At 40.9% G+C, this 20,096-nt stretch overlaps 1 long non-coding RNA gene across 2 annotated transcripts in view; it reads right to left on the bottom strand.

Annotated features, from left to right (window-relative positions):
• Positions 1-6,613: 6,613 nt before the first annotated feature.
• Positions 6,614-20,096, bottom strand: part of LOC140847484 (uncharacterized) — a 93,746-nt gene continuing 80,263 nt past the window's right edge. For both annotated transcript variants that reach the window (XR_012127547.1, XR_012127546.1), the window contains 2 exons: positions 11,410-11,470; positions 6,614-8,358 (listed from right to left, as the gene is read on the bottom strand). This is a non-coding gene — a long non-coding RNA (uncharacterized lncRNA). The remainder of the gene's footprint in view (positions 8,359-11,409; positions 11,471-20,096) is intronic.

Genomic DNA, 20,096 nt, shown 5'->3' with positions numbered 1-20,096 from the left:
TCAATTGCCCCATCTATAAAATGGAGACAACATGTCTATTTTAATGGTGTCTCAGCGTTATTGTAAGGCTCAAACAAGTCTATTTATGAAAAGGTGTTTAAAATATAAGGTCCTATTTTTATTAACACTAGGTGAGTCTACCTTTTTCTCTAGTCTACATGTTGCTTTAAGATGTTAATCTTATAAAAGACAAACTGGATGATCTAAACCTTAGTTGGCCCAGCTTTTATACCCATTTATTTATTGCAAGGCAGGTGACATGCCATAGAAGAAGAGATCTAGGGTCATTGCATTTTATAAAGGTGAGAACTCACTGCAGAAGCAGCATAAATACTAAACAACCATAGAAGATATCTAGAAGGATCTATTTAATACTGGGCTGTGTCTCTGAAACATCCCAAGCATACTCTGAATAATGAATAGATGGTTTTGTAAAAAACATACTGACCCTGATGAAACTCATTCATGGTTTTTAGAGCCTTTGGAGTTGCTGGGGATAAACGCAACCAATTCTAAGGAAGTATCCCTTTTTCACACAGAAAAAAAAGAGAAAATAATTCATGCAGTTTTCAATAAGTAATTCATCACTTTGTAAGTCAGAATGTGTCATTTTTGTCCCGAGGGAAGGTTACTAGGGAGATGGTGTGAAGAAAAAGAAAAAGCAACAGTGACCAGTTGCCCTTATGCAGGGTACCACACATGAGTGGCGTTCCTTGGGATGAGTTACCTTCTCAGGAAAGGTTTTTCACTGCTAGGAATGAGGATGACATTGAAGCTCAACAGAAAAGATCCATTTTCTTTTCTCTGATTAAAAAGTCTTCCTCCTCACCCTCTACAAATAGGTATCATTTATACATTAATGCAAATGCCATTATTTGGTTATTGCTGAATTACAAGTAATAAGAAGTTTGACCAATGCAACATAGAAAGAAGGGATTCCAAGAGGATTTCCAAACGGATTTCCTAAAAGCGACCAGAGTAACTGCAGAAAAGCTTTAACCTCAAGCAAGTGACAATTTAATTGTACGCTGTAGATGCGAGGAGATGAAGCTCTGTAAGAACTGTCAATAGCCATCCATTTTAAATCCCTGCGTTTTGACCATGAGGTATCATGGCATTATGCCAGTATTAAAGATAAGGCAAATTATCTAAACTAAGATGCAGTTCGAGTCCCACGGCTGCAAATTAAGTAGTGGAGTGTAAAGTGATGAAGAAATCATCCCTTTGAAGTTTAGAGAGCATGTGAATTCAGTGGAGGACTGTAGCTGGAGAAACGCAGTATAGTTGTCAGCTAAGGGGCATTTAAGGATTCCCTTCCGTGGGCAAACACTGCCTCCCCACTGGAAGATCCTAATGTTCTCCTGGACACATACCAGGAGTTCTGTACATGTATGTTCTCAGTCCTCTTTCAAATAATCTTTTGAAGTTTGCTTACTTATGACCTACACAATTCCAACCTCCCTTCTCCTGCTGTGTATTCAGAATCTCTGCTCCCAGTCTGAGTCTCAGAAGAGATCCCCCTCCACTGTTGATCACAAGGGAAGTATTAGACTGGATCTCTGGCTATCCTTCTGCATGAAATGAAAACTTGATTTTGCTGTGTTAAAGATTGGTATGTGGTGGGTCCAAGCCTCTGGTTGGAATTATCGATCTCTCCTTCCTCACTATAATGCAGTTTCTTTTTTTCTTCAAAGATTGCCATATAGTTTATTATTGTAATGGCTTTATTGAGGTATAATTGATGTGCAAAAAGTCACACATATTTAATATATACAATTTGATGAGTTTGGGCATATGCCTACACCACAGTCAGGGTAATAGACATACCCATCACCTCCAGAACCTGTCATGCATCCCCCCGCCTCCCCTTTTTGGTGGTAAGAACACTTAACACGGTATCTGGTCTCTTTGTATGCAGGTAATTTTCTTAATAAACCTTTCTTCTTTGGGAATAATTTCAGATTTACAGAAAAGTTGCAAAGATAGTTCAGACAGTGCCCATATATCTTTCACTGTTTCTCTAATGTTAACATCTTACATGACCATCCATATTGCATTTATAAACACTAAGAAATTAACATAGGTGCATTTCTATTAATTAACTGTCATTTTCAGACTTTATTCAGATTCACCAGTTTTTTCACTAACGTCTTCTTCTGTTCCACAATCAGAGGGATACCTTAGGTTGCATGATGCGTTTCCTCTGCTCAAAACTCAATGCCGCAGCATTACACTCAAAAGCCAACGTCCCACAGTGGACTACAATGTACTACTCCATCATCTTCTCCTCCACTACCAATACCTTTTTGGCCATTTCTCTTAACTCCTCTACTTCCCAACCCCTTGCTCCCTGTGCTGCATTTACAGTTGACCTTGTTGCTCTCTAAATATACTAGGCACACTCCTGCCTCAGGCCCTTGCGTCGGTGCTTCCCTCTGCCTGTGGCACACTCTTCCTCAGAGACTTGTAGGACTAACTCTCTCATCCCTCAAATTAAATTATCTGGAATGCTTCTGCGTGGGAGATGTTTGTTCCCTCCCATTTATTTATCTATTTGATCACTTACTTGTACCAGTGGGGACTTACACAAATGTATTCTATACTTAAGGTTATAATCCAGTACTACTGGATTTCTTTTCTTGCTCAAGTTTTTCCATTTTGGCCGTTGGGAGCACTTTCAGTTAGCTCCTGTGTCCCTTAACATGTCCAAAACCTTTGTTTTATAAGTGCTCCCTTACTTAGTTAATTTTATACCGAAGTACTTCATTTTTTTGTGTGTTATTATAAATGGTGTGTGTGTATGTGTGCGTGTGTGTGTGTGTATATCAAATTCCACTTGTTCCTTGCTGGTATATGGACAAGGTATTGACTTTGCATATTAATGCTGATGTTGCATCCTGTGCCCTTCCTAAGCTTGCATATTAGTTCAGAAGTTTCCTGTAGGTTCTTTGGTCTTTTCTCAGTAGACACTCACCTCATCTGTAAATAAAGGCAGTTTTATTTCTTCCTTTCCAATCTGTATGACTTTTAGTTATTTCTCTTGCATACAACTTCATGTCGTTTCTAAAATACAATTGATTCCCTTGGTTTAATGGTTACTTTCTTCTGTAAATTGAATTTTTTTTCTTTTTTTCCAATGAGAAATAATAGTTTACTTTAAATCATTTTAAGATGGAGATGAATCTTTTGAAAAATATTTTTAAGCACAAATAAGATTTAATTCAAAATGAGTAACAAAATACACATGTTGGGTCACAACTCTGGACCTGTATTGTGTATTTTCTGAAAAATATCTACGTATTTTTTAAGGAAAAAATCAATTTCTTTATTTTATTTATTTAGGTATCATTAATATACAATGACACGAGCAACACTGTGGTTACCAGGTCTCCCCCATTATCAATACCCCACCACATACCCCATTACAGTCACTGTCCATCAGTGTATTAAGATGCTACAGAGTCACTGTCTTCCCTGTGCTATAGATAGTGTCTTCCCCATGCCTCCCCCATATTATGTGTGCTAATCCTAATGCCCCCTTTTCCCCTTCTCCCTCCCTTCCCACCCATCCTCCCCAGTCCCTTTCCCTTGGGCGACTGTTAGTCCATTCTTGGGTTCTGTGAGTCTGCTGCTGTTTTGTTCCTTCAGTTTTTGCTTTCTTATGCTCCACAGATGAGTGAAATCATTTGGTAAGCGTCTTTCTCCGCCTGGCTTACTTCACTGAGCGTAATACCCTCTAGCTCCATCCAAGTTGTTGCAAATGGTAGGATTTGTGTTCTTCTTACGGCTGAATAATATTCCATTGTGTATATACCACATCTTCTTTATCCATTCATCTACTGATGGACACTTAGGTTGCTTCCTCTTCTTGGCTATTGTCAATAGTGCTGCGATAAACATAGGGGTGCATATGTCTTTTTGAATCTGAGAACTTGTATTCTTTGGGTATATTCCAAGGAGTGGGATTTGGGGTCAAATGGTATTTTTATTTTGAGATTTTTGGGGAACCTCCACACTGCTTTCCATAATGGTTAAACTAATTTACATTCCCACCGGCAGTGTAAGAGGGTTCCCCTTTCTCCACAGCCTCGCCAGCATTTGTTGTTCCTAGTCTTTTCTATGTTGGCCATCCTAACTAGTGTGAGGTGACATCTCATTGTGATTTTAATTTGCATTTCCCTGATTATTAGCAATGTGGAGCATCTTTTCATGTGCCTGTTGGCCATCTGAATTTCTTCTGTGTAGAAGTGTCTCTTCATATCCTCTGCCCATTTTTTAATACAGTTAGTTGCTTTTGGGGTGTGGAGACATGTGAGTTCTTTGTATATTTTGGATGTTAACCCCTTGCAGGTATGTCATTTGCAGATAAATTCTCCCATGCCATTGGATGCCTTTTTGTCCTGCTGATGGTGTCCTTGGCTGTACAGAAGCTGTTTAGCATTATGTAGTCCCATTTATTTATTTTTTATTTTGTTTCCCTTGCCTGGGGAGATGCTTTCAGGAAAAAGTTGCTCATGTTTATACTCAAGAGATTTTTGCCGATGTTCTCTTCTAAGAGATTTATGGTTTCATGACTTGCATTCAGCTCTTTGATCCCTTTTGACTTTACTTTTGTGTATGGGGTTAGACAATAATCCAGTTTCATTCTCTTGCTTGGAGCTGTCCAGTTTTGCCAACACCAACTGTTGAAGAGGCTGTCATTTCCCCATTGTATGTCCATGCCTCCTTTGTCGTATATTAATTGACCATATATGCTTGAGTTTATCTGGACTCTCTAGTCTGTTTCACTGGTCTGTGGGTCTGTTGTTATGCCAGAACCAAATTGTCTTGATTACTGTGGCTTTGTAGTAGAGCTTCAAGTCAGGGAGCATAATCCCCCCTGCTTTATTCTCTTATGTATTTTCATGGAGGAACTGCGGCTAAAGGTTTTCCCGCATGCATCACACCAATAAGGCTTTTCTCCAGTGTGGGTTTTCTTGTGCTGAGTAAGAGCACTTTTACGGAGGAAGGCCCTCCCACAGGTGCTGCACACGAAAGGCCTTTCTCCACTGTGCATTTCCTGGTGCTGAGTCAGTGTACTCCTGCGGCCAAAAGCTTTCCCACCTTCACTGCACTCATAAGGTTTGGCTCTGGTATGACTTGTCTGGTGCTGAACAAGGCTGTATTTTTGTGCTAGGAGATTTCCCATATTCAGCACACTCATTAGGCCTTAATCCCATGTGAGAGGCCTGCTGTATTCTGGGGCTGGAGTCAAAGCTAAAACATTCCCCGTGGTTACTGGACTCAGAAGGTGTTGGTTTGCCGTGGGTTTTCTCATGTAACAAAAAGTCGGAGCTGTGGCTAAATAATTACCCACATTCACTGCACTTACAAGACTTTTCTTCTGTGTGTACTTTCTGGTGCTGAACACGTTTGTCCTTGTCGCTGAAAGCTTCCCCACATTGACTGCACTCGTAATCCCCTTGTGCAGTGTGAAAGGCCTCATCACACTCAGTGTTCCTGCGTGGCTTCTTCCCATTGTGAGTGGCGCGGTGCGGGCCAAGTCCAGAGCTGGCCAAGTCCTCCGCATCCTCCTGGCGAGTGCAGGCCTCCTTTGACATGTGGCTTGGGACGCTCTTCCCGGAGGAGGCCTGGCCCTTTTCCGTTCGAGATAATGTCTCTCCATTCTGCTGCCTCCGGCTCTGGGCAAGGTTTTCAGTGACCCAGAAGGTTCTCCCGCATGACTTACGTGGGTATGGTTGCTGCTCAGGGCATGTTCCCTGCTGCCCAGTCAGATGGAAGATGTCCTTCGAGAGTGGGTCACATGGGTGGCTCTTTTGGATGGAAGAACCTGCCCTGAGAGTTCTCACCTGTGACACTCTTCACATTAACACCTTGCTCAGAAGATGCATCTTTATCCTCCGCTTTATGACAACCGCCAGCACCAGGGCTCTCCGGGATTATCTCTGCCACGGTTGGACCTATGTCTATCATGCCAGGAGCTTGGGGGACTCTTGGTGGCTCAGGCTGGGAAATTAGGTGGTATCTGGAAAATGCAAGTCCCTGTGAGGCCACCAGTTCAAAGGTCTCCCACATCACAGCATAGCATAGGCATTGCTGAACAACATCAAGTAGCTCCCATTCCTCTGGGGAGAAGTGTACGCACACATCTTCAAAAGTCACTACGTGCTGGTTGGGATTATTCTGAGCTCCTGCGTCTGCCATTATCGCGCCGCAGTTAACAAGGCCTTGTGAGACGCCGCCTGGAGAGAGGCCGGAAAACACCAGGCACGAGACCTCTGCAGCCCAGTCAGAAACCGCAAGTCTCCCTTACATGAAGTTGCAGAAGGACATCAAGGCTCCCACAAGACACAAAGGCACGTCTCAAGCTCAAATAAGTCCTCTACTCCGAGTGGAAGAACCGGCAGAGAAACAGCCTCTTTCGGCGCTCCTGTCACGGGCTTGTGCATGAACCAGAACCAAAATGACAGACACAGGAAGTCACCCCTGGAGACCATCTACTCCCTTTCTTTACTGCCGGAGTCCAGCTCCCGTGTGGGGGGGGTGGGGGGTGGGGGGGCTGTTGCCCGAAACGATGAGGAGTTGGTGCACAGAGAGACAGGAGCACACAGAGTCAGATGGAGGTGGTCTCTTGACAAAGTGCCAATGACAGCTTTATTAATACCATTTTGCACCAGGATATGATTACGTTTTATTGTTCTGTTCATTAATAGGTATGGGCAAGCTTTTTTCTTTCTATTTCTTTCTAATCTATACATGCTTAGTCAAGTGTTAGGTGATCTTTTCTCTGTTTCTTGACCTAACATTTTCCTAGCACCATGTACTCTATCGCGTTTTACGTTTCTATGCAACGCAGTTTCTAAGTAGCGCATGTGACTGCAGGAGCGTGCAGTATGTAGCAGTGACTATGGAGTCTATCAGCTCAGGGTGAAATACAGGTCACCTACTGCCACAGTTAGCTAGGATTCTTTTCCACAAAAATATCCGAAAAGTTTTAATAAATTTATAATCAACCTAAAATCATAAACTCATATCTTCATTATACACCCCTTCATAGGGCACAGTAGGCAGCAAAATAAATTTCCCTTTCTTATCTATACTTCTCTTTCTTCTGGGTGAATACTAAAATTTCTTTGATATATAACATGCAGGTTTCCATGGCTCTACTACCGTAGGGACTAAACAAGTTTTTACATGGTGAACAATGCAAGGGCATGCATATCATAGAAACTATTTCTGTTTTGATCACGAATCATGAACTATAAACACTCAGGTCAGATATGATTATTCATTTATAGGTAGATGCAAGATAAAGATAGAAAGCATAATTTAGTAGTGTAAGAAGGCAGGTGTAGATGCTCAGGTCTGTGCCTACAGACCACGTATTGATCCAAGCTAGACGAGGGCAACGAAACATCCATGGGTGTAGACAATTTCTCTCAAAACTGGGGGCGTGGGGGGGGCGGGTGAGGTTCTGAACCTCACCTCTGTTGGCCCCCATTTTCTCACCTGATGGCCCCCCTGCAACTGTGCCTGTCTTAGGTTGTTCCTCCCGTGAGGCATCTTACCCGTCTCTGGCTAAACAGCCATCTTCCGGGGCCATACAGGGAGATGTAAAGCTGGGAAGTGAGACAGAAGCAATATTCTTTGAAAAGGTTAGCTTTTTGCTTCTTCGCAGATTTATGCCCTATGGCTTCCAGGCCCAGCACTCGTCTTGAGGTATCTTTACTACTTGGAAGAATTATGGTTTTTGGTAATTTAACGTATGAGGCACAAATTCTAGTAAAGGGCTGTAATTGAGAAGGAAGAAGAGACGCTATAGAAGTAGCAAATAGAAGAAGACATGAGAAGATGGATTAAGTATCAGAAAGGGTTATTCTATTCAATATTCCCTCATAACTCTGTTTCTCTAATCATTCTATAAGACTCTCCATCACTAGTTTCACTAGCATTGTAATACAAAAGGGGGGCATTCCCACCTAGTGGAGATGGGGCGGTCAATGTTTGACTAACTAACAGTAGGTTTCGGTATTTCATGCCAAGATAGCCATCTGGCCCCTGCGTGTTCCATTCTTTAGGAGCACTGGCCTGAAAAGCTTCTGGGAAACGTATGTTCTCAACTTATCCATACTGCTTAGCAAAGGTTAGCTTCACCCTTGGCAAAAATGCAAGCAAAAGAAAGCCAACAGTATAATGGAGAATAACAAAATCAAGGTGGGTGATAGGGGGAGGCAGCTGCAAAGGTCCTTGCTTTGTGGGGGTCTTCTTCCAGCCTGAGCTTTGCTACACAGCTTGAATGTCATGGCTCCCGCCACTTTACAGCGTTCCTCCAAAATTCAGCTTTCTCCTCAGAGGTAACTACAATAAAAACAAATATGGTGTATAGTATTTTAAAGATCATTTTAAGCTTTTTAATACATAGATGTGCTATAAAAATATACTGATTTTTTCAACATAATGAGTAGTGATGTATATACTGTTCTTCCACTTGCCTTTGTCACATAATAAAATGAATGCAACACCATTCCAAGACAACACATATAAATCCACCTCATTATTTTAACTACTCCGTAGGATTTTAAAGTAAGTATGTTCTATAATTAACTTAGCTATTCTCCTCCTGATGGACACATAAGTAGTTCCCTTCAGTTTCTCTGGTTAAGAACTGAAGTCAACATATTTGGACATCATTTTGGTCAAATGTGCACAGAAAAGACATAGCAAACAGAAATTGGGATAAAGTGGAGAGGGTTTAAAAATGTAAATTTTTATAAATATCATCCCATATCATCAACACAAAACATTACAAGTTAATGTATGTAAATACCACATACTCTCACATTTTGTTTTTTCAATCCTTTAACTTTTGTCCAAACTTACATATTAAAAAATCAAGTATCACAGTTATATTAATTTGTACTCCCCTGTTTTCTATATAGGTTGAGCAGAAAATTAACTTAATCTCTTGCCCATATAAAGTCGGATTTCTGCAGTGATGTTCTGAGTCACAGGGCTCCTCTGAACAAGCTTTAAAATTCTGATGTCCACATCACATTTTCGTCTTACACTGAGAAACAAAGATTTGGTTAGAATTGAGTGATCTAAGTGTGCAGGTCTCCTGGATGAAAAAAGGCAAACCATCTCGGACATTACATGCCCTACCTTAGAATCTCCTCTATGTATTCTCAGGCAGAGTATGGCTGGCTCCTCTGCATTACCTGGTGATGGTATATGTTATTAATGGATTCTGGTAGAGCAACATCTCTTGAGGACCCTGGGGGCCCAGTGTACCCTTGCCAACATACCTGGGCTGGCAGCTATCATTATGTCTCTTGGAGAGGGCTATTTCTTACCTTGTATACAGTGGACCCCCTCCACTGAGGTTGGGGCTATGTGAACGGGTGGGGTTAGTGAATGATGACAGATAGTCGAGACAGGCCAGAAGTAACAAGAGTAGTGGAAGGGGCCATGTAGTGCACGGAGAGGGAAATTGGAAGGGGGATGCCTTCTTACGGGCTCATTAACTCGGTGACATGCTTTGAAAAGCAATCCAGATGGTGCCCCTAACTCAGAATGCTTTCTCATGCTTCCAGAATTTTTGACACACCAGAGGTTTGCAGGACTATGTCTGCTGGCCCGTGTTGCCAGCAGGTATTGCCTGGGGTAAGGAATTGGGCCAAGGAGCAGACACTTGCGCAGTGTATGGTGAGCTGACGGAGATGGCCCACTTCCTTGTAAAACTGACAGCGGATGATGGAGATGTGTGGGATTCTGTGAGGGAAGCATGATGCCCTGTCCTGCTACCAGCATTTCCACCTCCAACATGAGGGTGTTAGGGCCTGGGAAGGACACAGTTATGATCACATTCTCAGCGACACTTTCCCATGGGGATTCTCAAGTTGGGTAAGCATTGTAATAATTGAGGTTTCTTCCATGGAGGCAGAAGACTCTACCAGGGATCATTTTGAAACAGTGAATGTTACCTCTCATACCTTGATTTATTCATTCATTTATCCAGCAAGCATGCACTGAATATATGCTGAGGGCAAACACTAAACAGAACAAAGGGAAAGGGTGAGGTTTGACTTGACTCAGGCTATGGAAGTGAGGATGGCGAGGACCCCTCACAGGTTTGATTCTTAGGAAGTTAGGGATTATGTGAAAGGGTGGGGGACAGCCTATGGTGATTCTGGGCTCTGAAGATGGGCTGACTAGACAGAAGCTGCTCCTCTTAGCTGAGATTGAGGATAAAGAAAGAAGAGTTGGCGATTTTAAATTAGAGGCAGAGATTACGAAGGGTGTGGTGGATAAGGACAGTATGGACCATGTAGATGATAAGGTTCTACTGGCTGTCCAAGTGGAGGTGTCCAGTAAGGAGCAGAAAACACAGGTCAGACTATCAGGAGAGGGAACCAGGCTGCAGATTTAGGTTTGGCTGCATCGGGAGAGGTCATGTGAGGCCGTTGGCGTAGGTAAAATCAAGCATGCATATAGCAGCCTACATAGTCTGTCTCCTTCTCTGCAAACACTATTGGAAACCAAGATTACGCAAACCTTAATAAGTCCAGGGAAGAGTTCAGAGGGAGAAAGTACTCAACCAGAAATTCACCAATCAGAGGAAGTTTTCCTGTGTTGCCTTAATCTCTCTGTTTTAATCATATATCTGTACGTTTGCCTAGGCATTGCCTATGCCTGTAAACTTGCGGCTTATAGCATATGTTAAGTTATACATCATCATTTTTCAGCCTCAGATATGCTATCTCAGGTCCCTTTTAGGACTCTACTCTTGATGGCCTCTGTTCGAGGCTGAGCTGACAACCACAGTACATAGACACTCGTCCACTCTAACTAACGTGTCTGTTCTAGGCTGCTGACAGCCCTGCAGTAATTCAAGTTTCTCATGACATACAGAGCAAGGGGCTGGAAGCAATCCTGAGCCCAGGTCCCTGGAGACTGGAACTTGATGACACATCCTTTATCTAACTAGGGGACAGTGAGTGTCAAAATTTTAGGCATAAGACTACTTATTCCAACTGAAAATTTCCCCAGTCCAGGAACATAAGGAAGGCCCAGCAGTCTGGGTAAAGTGGGGACTGCAGGCCCAGAGTCCTGTCCACTCAGCCCCTTCCTCCCCCTTGGTCCATGGGCTCTGGGCAGGCACAGAACTCTAGGGTGCCCTCTGAGCACTGCTGAGAACGCTGGGTGCTACAAGACCCTGCCTCAGGCATGGACTTCATCTAGCAGTGCCAGCCATCCTGAACACACAGGACATGCCTCCCATGTGATTTTGTCCTGCACTTGGTCAGCACAACCTAAATGTCCTATATTCAGCTTTGTTCAGTAAGTTACAAACATTTCAGCAGTTAGAGCTAGTTTTCAATCATAGCAATTAGCGATTAAATCACTTACAGCAACACTAGCTGAAAACCGTATCTCCACAAATAAAGATCTGGTGTCTCCAGAGGTCTGGCTGAGGGAAGATCAAAAGGGGAGAATTAGAATTAAATTAAGGAAATATTAAAGAGAGGAAATGCCTGTTTTTGGGGCACAGTCCCAAGTCTTGAACAAGTAACCACCATCAATCACATGTAACATCCGATCAGCATGAGACTGTCAATGACTGCCTCTCTCCAGTAATTAAACTTCTGAAAATCAGCAAGTCAACGATACCTCCAGGCTTCTGAAAATCAGCCAATCAGTGATATCTTCCTCTCTCCCTCCCTCCACCCACACCTGTGCTGAAAGTCAGCCAATCAGCGACAGCTCACATTTCTAGACAGCATCCAATCAACAAGTTTTATCCCGGGGCCATACTCGTGAAAGGCAGCGGGTCCATAGCAACCTTACTCTAGTGACCACAGGAATGCAGCTAAAGGCCGGCCGTCCCCAAGCACTCCCACTTCTGACTGTCCAATCCCCAAGCTAACCAAAACCGTATAGCCAGCTCTGGCTTTGTTCAGGAAGACTGTACCTTTCAAGGACAGTTCTCCCTTTCAGCAAACGGGAAGTTCACCTTTTGGCATCAAATATTCTTAATTCTCAAGTTCACAACTTTCAACCATTCAGTCTCTGTTTCCAGACTTGCTTGGATTTGTGAATGACAGGCACGCTAACTGACGTGGCCATGAGATTTTCAAATTCAGTCTTTTTAATTCTTGCAGTGGTTGCTTTCATCTATTTTCTTTTGCATATATTTGAACTTCGGAATGCCCAACATAAGCATAAATGTTGGGATGAATTTTATGAACAGTGGACTTTTATTAAATGAGGAACAATTCCTTTTTAAAGCTTTTTGTGCAGTATGCAGTTGTTCATTCCCCATAGAAAAGGGTGGAAAGTCAGACATAAACCACTATACGTTAACAGGCAGACATGAGAGATGATTTCCTCGACTAATACCAATGACAAAAAAATACTTTTTTTTTTGAGAGATTCAGATTAAGAAGACAAAATAATCACAGCAGAAGTTATATCACCACAAGTTGGAAGCAAATTTTCAAGTTCTGGGACCAAATCTACTGCACTAATCAAAACACAATAGCTCCATTTACCACTACAGAGATTATCAAAGATCTAAATGCCTCAGTTTTTTATGTCATGACCACAGATGCATGTAATGACAAAACAGAATACATTTTTCCTTTAAAGCCTTGTGAAATAGTTTTCTCCTCAATAAAAGGCTTTTAAATAGGGCTACTATGAGCAAAGTCCTTTTCACATGAAACTTCAGACACAACAGCAAATGTTTGCAGAGACTTCCTTTTTTGTTTTTATTTAGGAGTTCATGAATTAAACAAGTTAAAGGTGACAGAAAGTACACGATTCTGTGGTAGACTGATGCACTGCCCATATTCTGAGTGACGCAACTCAAACAGTATCTGATGTCCTTCCTGTTGAAATAGAAGTAAAAGTCGTAAAACGATTCTTGTGCCTCATTTATAGTCTTTGCACTCTGTTATTAAGGGATTTGGGTGATTTTGTTAGCATTTAGAATGCTTCAATTCTCATTCAAAAATTCATTGGCTCTTCTTAAGAAATACAGTTGAAAGACTCTTTAGTTTGTTTGAAGCACTGATAAAATATTTTACTTCTGAAGGAAAGGCCCCCAAAATTCTTGTTGACTTTTTAAATAAGCTACTGAGCAAAGTCTGCTCCTTATTCATAGTTTTCACTATTTCTCTAGCAATAGGCTTATGTGCATCGAAAGAAGAGCAAACAGTATTATTAAAGAACTCCACTGATTAAAGGAATTTGTTGAACGTGTTAGAGAAAGAATTAATGGAAAATGTTCCCCTTTATGTGTCAAGGTTGTTTTTTAAATGAACAACATGGCTTATGAAACAGAAGAAAATTTCTGACTTGAAGTGGATGATTAGTATGGGATTCATCAAGATTATCATTTGGAATGGATTTCGTCACTTGAAGGGTTTGATTTAGTCATACGGATATTACTGAGTATTCTTTCAGCATGGCAAGAGACGGAGAGGATAAAAAGTGATGATACTGCTCCTTTTTTGTCAATGGACATTTAAAAAAAATGTTTAGAGATGCAACACGATCCTGAACCATGAAAATGTGAACTGTGCCATGGAAGACGGCATTACATGAGTCAACAAAGCACATTTGAAGAGTGGTTCCCAGAATTGTTAACTATGCTGGTACATATTCAACATATCAGCCCACACAGCTAATGTTGAATATATGTTCTCATTAATGAATTTTCAAAGGACAAAACAATGAAATAGGTTCAAAGTGCCCACTGTAAAAGCTATGCTGCTACAGTGTAAATGGAAGACTGAAACTGCAAGGAATTGTATAAGCAAATTCTGCAAAACAGGAAATTGTTAAGGAGAGGTAAACCAGCAGGGGAATACAACTAAAGAAAGAGGTATACAATTTAGATATTTATATTCAGATAAATAACAAGTAATGCTTTATTATAAGTATATCCCATGAAATAATTTTTTTCTTTTTATTTCAATGTGGATATGCATAGAAAATGTTATGGGCTGAATTGTGTTTCCTCAGAACTCATATGTTGACATCCTAACCCCCAGTACCTCAGAATGTGACTGTATCTGGAGATAAGTAAGGTCTTTAAAGAGCCAATTAAGTTAAAATGAGATCATCAGAGTGGGCCTTCATTTAGTATAACTGGGTCCTTAGAAGAAGAGATTAGGACACCCATTCACACAGGGAAGACAATGTGAAGACACAGGGAGAAGAGGGTGGCCAACTACAGGCCCAAGAGAGAGGCCTCAGAAGAAACCAGCCCTTGCCAATACCTAGACCTTGGACTTCTAGCCTCTAAAATGGTAAGAAATAAATTTGTGTTTAAGCCATCCAGTCGGTGGCGCTTTGTTATGGTAGCACTAGAAAACTAGCAAAATTAAAATAATTCAAATTTAACTAGGTGCCTTACAGTTTCATTTGCTAAATCTTGTCAGTCCTAAGGAAGAACCAGAGGTAAGGCTGCCTGTACTGTACCTACCCTCAGGAACCACAAGGGGGCACTGCTCTGGATGAGCTAAAGTGGCTTCGGAGTGCTCTCAGATGATCCAGAACAGAAGCTTCTACTCTTTCCCAGAGGACAGGGAAAAGGAGCACTTCCCATCTCAGTTTCATGTTAGCAGACCCTGACACAGAAACTGAGGAGAAAAGGACGAGAAAGCTACCTTATCGGTCAATCTCCATCATGAACATAGATGCAAAAATCCCAGACATGACAATAGTTCACTCCATCTGCAGTACGTAAAAAGAATGATACAGTCTCAGCAAAGTAAGTTATCATTAGAAAATCAGTTAATGTAAATTTCCTTTATTGTATGAAAGAAAATTCATATAATCAATTAAATGAAAAACAGCATCTGATAAATCTGAACATGCACGCAGGATTTATTTTAAGGGGAAAAATCCTCTGTGCAGCCTAGTAAAAGAAAGACCATCTTCAATCTGCTAAAGATTATCAGTCATTGGTGACATATTGAAAGATTTTCATTTGAGACAATGATGTTCTACATGGCTATTCAACATTGTATTGCACATCCTCACCTCCACACAAAGGCAGACAGTGCAAACAAAATACGCTGGAATTGTACAGGATGGAACAAAATTGTCATTATTTTTAAATGATATGATTGTGAATAATGTTTGTGAAATAATAAGTTTTCTGGATAGTGCTTACTTATGATGAAATCGATTGTATTTCTGTCTATCAGGAAAAAAAGCTGAAATAAAATTAAGACTATCTGCAAAAGGATTAAGGGTGTCAAGTACCTTGGAATGCATCTAAAACAACATGCATGTGACCTTTACAAAGGTATTTTTGTAGCCTTAACGAAGGAAATTTTAAAAGACCTAAACAAATGGGAAGATATGCTTTGTCATGAATTGAAAAGCACAGTAACAATATTGTTATGTGGTCTCCATCTTGGATTTATCATATATTTTAACCCTCACAATATCGTATCAGATAGGTTAGGTGTTATTGCCTCAAGTTTAAAGATAAAGAAACTGTGGGTCTGTAAATCCAAGTAATTTGTCCAAGGTCATGCAGTAAGTGGCAAGGGCAGAACTTGAATATATACTTCTCTGTCTCTAAAGTCCCTGGTTTTTCAACAATACCGCTGCAGTAGACACTGTTAGTGCCTGGCCTAGATACCCTCAGATACCTTCCCGCCAGCTTTGTGTGTCCCTTTCCAAGCTTCTGCATGCTTTATGCTGAGGAGTCACACCTTTAACCCTCAGAGGATTACCTTTGGCGTTAGAGTCTGTTTGCTCACACTCACTCAGAAAAACCTCTAGTAATTTTCTATCCCTCCCATCCCTTCCAAATCTGCAGACAATCCATGGCCTCCTTTCCAGTACAGAGAATTGGAAGTGCACAGGAATTTTACATCTAATGCCAGAGTGGTCAGCCAATGAACAGAACAGTTTCTTTGCCTCAAGGCCAAAACACGTTTGAGGTGTACTTTATGTTCCAGAGCTCCCTGTAGGATTAGGCTGAGTCTGACACTTCACCTGAAATTACACACTTACTCGGCTTTTTCCCCCTTTTCTTGCCTCCTTCACCCCCTTAATAGTCTCTTCCTGGGAACAAATCCTTAATAAAACACATGCACCTCGAAACCTTGTTTCATCTGGGAGAACATCACATCGTACATCTGCATTGTGAGAAGTGTTTATTTCAATTCTCAATCTAGGTAGTAACCCCCAAATCGAGTAAATATATGCTGATTACGTGAGCTTTGTAAAATATCTTATGGATGTGGAATTGAAAGTAGTAATGTTAAATGATTATTCAATTAGAATAATGTTCAGGTAATTCTTTTAGTGATCTTCGCCAAGTAATTTTACCTCCCTGGCTTTCTTGTCCTTTGACAAACGGGTGTATTGGACCAGATATTCTCTAAGCAGAGGATCTTACAAGGAGGCGATTTCGGGAGAAATCTGGAGATGTTCTGGGTTGTGACACGTGAGGAGGAGTGCGGCTGGTGGTTCTAGTGGGAGAAGCCAGGGATGCTGCCAACCCACCTACCAACGCCCTGGACAGCCCCCTACAAAAAACTATCTGGCCCCAAATATCAAGAGTGCTGAGATGGAGAAACTTTGACCTAAGGTCTTATCTATCTCTAAAATTCAGTGAACTAATAATCCTATGTTAGTCTACAGTCCATCAGTCTATCATTTTGATGTAATAAATGCATTTTAATTCCAGGAGAAACCAGTCAACTCAGTCAGATAGTTTGGTACTAACCAATTATTTACTGGTCATTTTATCAGCAACTGATGGTCAGTTTAGGTAAACAACTTCTGAATGGATGCACAGCCTTTGTAAACTAACATTCAGTGACCTGTCTGCTGCTCTAGAAGATGCTATTTAAAAATGCTGGACAGAGGATAGAGTTTGCCTAGTGAAAGCAAATATGATGGTAACTTCTTTTATGTACAGTGGCATGGGAAAATGGAACAAAGCATGTAACATGCCATTTTATGACACACAATAATTGTAGACATCTTAGTTAAAAAGCTATGTGAGCAGTATGCGCTTTTGACTTTTTATCTTAATCTCAGTAACCACGAAAAACTAATTTAATACTCTTAATTTACTGTTCTTAACAGAGGTTTCCAGTGACAGTTCCCATGTTATAATTTCATAGAACAGTAAACAATTAACAGTAGCTGTGATTATAAGTTCACTTGTTTTATTTACCAAACAAATTCCTATTTCACTTTTTTTACTTAACATCTATCATGGCCACTGTGAATTGCATGTGTTTAATGTGCCATTCAAACACCTTAAATTAAATGAAGTAATGCTACACTATCTACTTCTGTATTTTATCCATTTGAAAGCTTGATTGCTTTATAATGAGCATAATGCAGAGCCAAATATGGGAGCAAATGAAGAAGAAAGTATTAAAATCCCATGGTGGAATTAATTCCACATACTGCATAAGGAATCTTTTTCTGTGAAGCCCATAACTCTTATAAGAAAGAGAGACACGTACGGAAAGACAAACTATTTTGGGTTAATAACAAAATGCATGTGGGTGAACAAAGAAAAATGACATAAAGGCTGGATTCCAAAGGTAGAGACTTGGTTCTGCAGGCTGGCTGTACTCTTGTTTCCAGGTTCAGAAAAAGAATGTAAATAAGATAAAATAAGCCTAGAGGGCTGTAAACCAATTCCACAGGAAGTTGGATTAGGTTAAGGAACTGCTTCATCCAAATACAGCATAGCGATGACATAACAAGCTCTCAAGAGACAAATGGAAAATCCCTCACTAGTCCTGAGTTCAATATTGGAGCATTTAAGTCTTTGGAGGTCAAGATAAGGACATCATGTATTGTGTGTCTTTCTCAATCTGCTACTTGATATTTTATCATCATAGTTCTTTATAATCAGCAGGATTTTGTGAGCTGCACCTTGAGGATCAGGAATTGGAAATGCAGAGATAAGTTCTTTCAAGACAGACAGATTAAAATACAGCTGTTCTATGGTCTGAATGTCTGTATTCCCTCTAATTCACATGTTGAGATCCTAATGCCTGATGGGCTGGTATTAGGAGTGGGGCTTTGGAGAGGTAATTAGGCCATGAGGGTGGAGCCCTTAGAAATGGGATTAGTGCATTACAGAAGAGACCCCACAGAGGTCCCCGGTCCCTTGCACCATGTGAGGACACAATCAGAAGTCTGCAGTTGGGAAGAAGGTCCTACCCAGATGTGCTGGCCCCTTGACCTTGGACGTCCCAGCCTTCAGAACTGTGAAAAATAAATTTCTGCTGTTTATAAGCTACCCAGTTTGTGGTATTTTGTTTTAGCAGCCCAAACGGACTAAAACAAGCAGTATTCAAACTATTTTTTTCTTGTATTTCCCATGACCCATGGGACAAATACTCTACAAATTACTACGAGCAAAACCTAGCACATTGATTATGTGTCTCAATACCTGTACTACTCAAGATAATTGTTTAATGAAAATACTTGCAAGTGTTTTAATTAAGTGGTTTGTTAGCTATTTACGTTTTTTAATATAAGATAAAAATGCAGGTCTATTTATAGAGTGTACATAAAGTCTGGAGGTATAGAAAATACATAGAGTATGATCAAGGACATCTTCACTCTGTATAATAATAAAATAATGCTATCCAGACTTTATGCACACTGATACGGAACAGTCTCCAAGATGTGTTAGTAATTGGGGGTGGGGGAAGTAAACTGCAGAACAATGTGTGCTACTATGTTACGTAACAGACGCACATTTATATCCACAAAGAATGAACTCGTATATGGTGGTAGGGTAGGTAAGAGGGGACTGAAGAGAAGTCAAGAGATAATTTTATTTCAATGGTTTGTTTGAAATTTTTACAATGTGAAAACAGTGATAGAGCACCATGTCCGTATTTTAACTCTGAGCAGTAACAAGTCACCTGCAAACACTCCACATCTGACCCTCATGCTCTAGTCACTGTGCGTACAAGGGTGGACTGCTCTCACGTGAAGGGTCCTGGGCTAACTGTCTGAGATCTAGGTTCTAATCCTCCCTCTGACGCAAACCGCCTGAGTGATCCTGAGCTAATCACCATTTTCCTAAACTCTGGGCTCCCCCACCACAAAATGACACTTTCTAAGGTCTTGTCCTGCTTAACCGACCAAAAGTCACGTAAAAACATGCACCAACCCAGTGGACCTGTGCTGGCTCTTAAAATTCTCCACTTCATGGTTGTGTCATAATATTCTTTTGAGAAAGTGGAAATCAGGTCCTGGTGAAAGAGTGTTTCCAATGCAGCATGGACAAGGTCATATAAACACTATTTATACACGAGGCCACACACCACCGCTGGAAATAGGACTAATTATGCGTCTTTCTGAGTGATTTTTTGCTTTCCTATCAGTGCTGTCCCCAGGCCAGCGTTATCTCTCGGGAAAGAAGATTACTGAGAATCTAATTGCTAAACTGCTCCTTCTTGACGAGATGCAATCCAACACAGGATTCCATAATCTCCCTTGGGAAAATCAAGCACAAACCCATACTAATAAACACTTCCTCTTAAATCTGCATTCCTGGATGCTCCAAGGTTCCATGTGGGGTCTGCTCTCCTTTGCTGCAGTCTAGTTAATAAGCCCAATTTTGGCAGCAGGTGGGTTTGCTGGCCCTTTGACTACTGAGCTCTGGCTCTTCCTTTTGACCATCAAAAATATCATTCATGCAGCATAAACTGCATCTTTGTCAAAAGATACTCCCATTAGTCACGAGAGCACCCTTACTTTGAAATGCTATTGAAATAAGACACACAAACAAAAGCAAGAGGGGTTAACCTACATCCTTGAATATAGTCTCGCTTATGTTCTCGAATTATCATCCCATTCCTCATGCCTCATCCCTTTATCAGGTATCTAGGCCTTTCTTTCTTTCACTGAGAACTTTACCATTTACATGAACTGTAGTAAATTACATTCAGAAATGTTCCTCACATCCTTTAAGACATTCATATTAGTTATACACTGCTGTATAAAAAATTACCTCAAAATAGAGTAACTTAAAGTAACAAGCGTTTGTTCTCTCACAGTGTCTGTGGGTCAGGAATTTGAGA

The sequence above is a fragment of the Manis javanica genome, chromosome X, assembly GCF_040802235.1.
Source record: "Manis javanica isolate MJ-LG chromosome X, MJ_LKY, whole genome shotgun sequence".
Classification (NCBI taxonomy): domain Eukaryota; kingdom Metazoa; phylum Chordata; class Mammalia; order Pholidota; family Manidae; genus Manis; species Manis javanica.
This window is presented reverse-complemented; position numbering and strand designations above follow the sequence as displayed.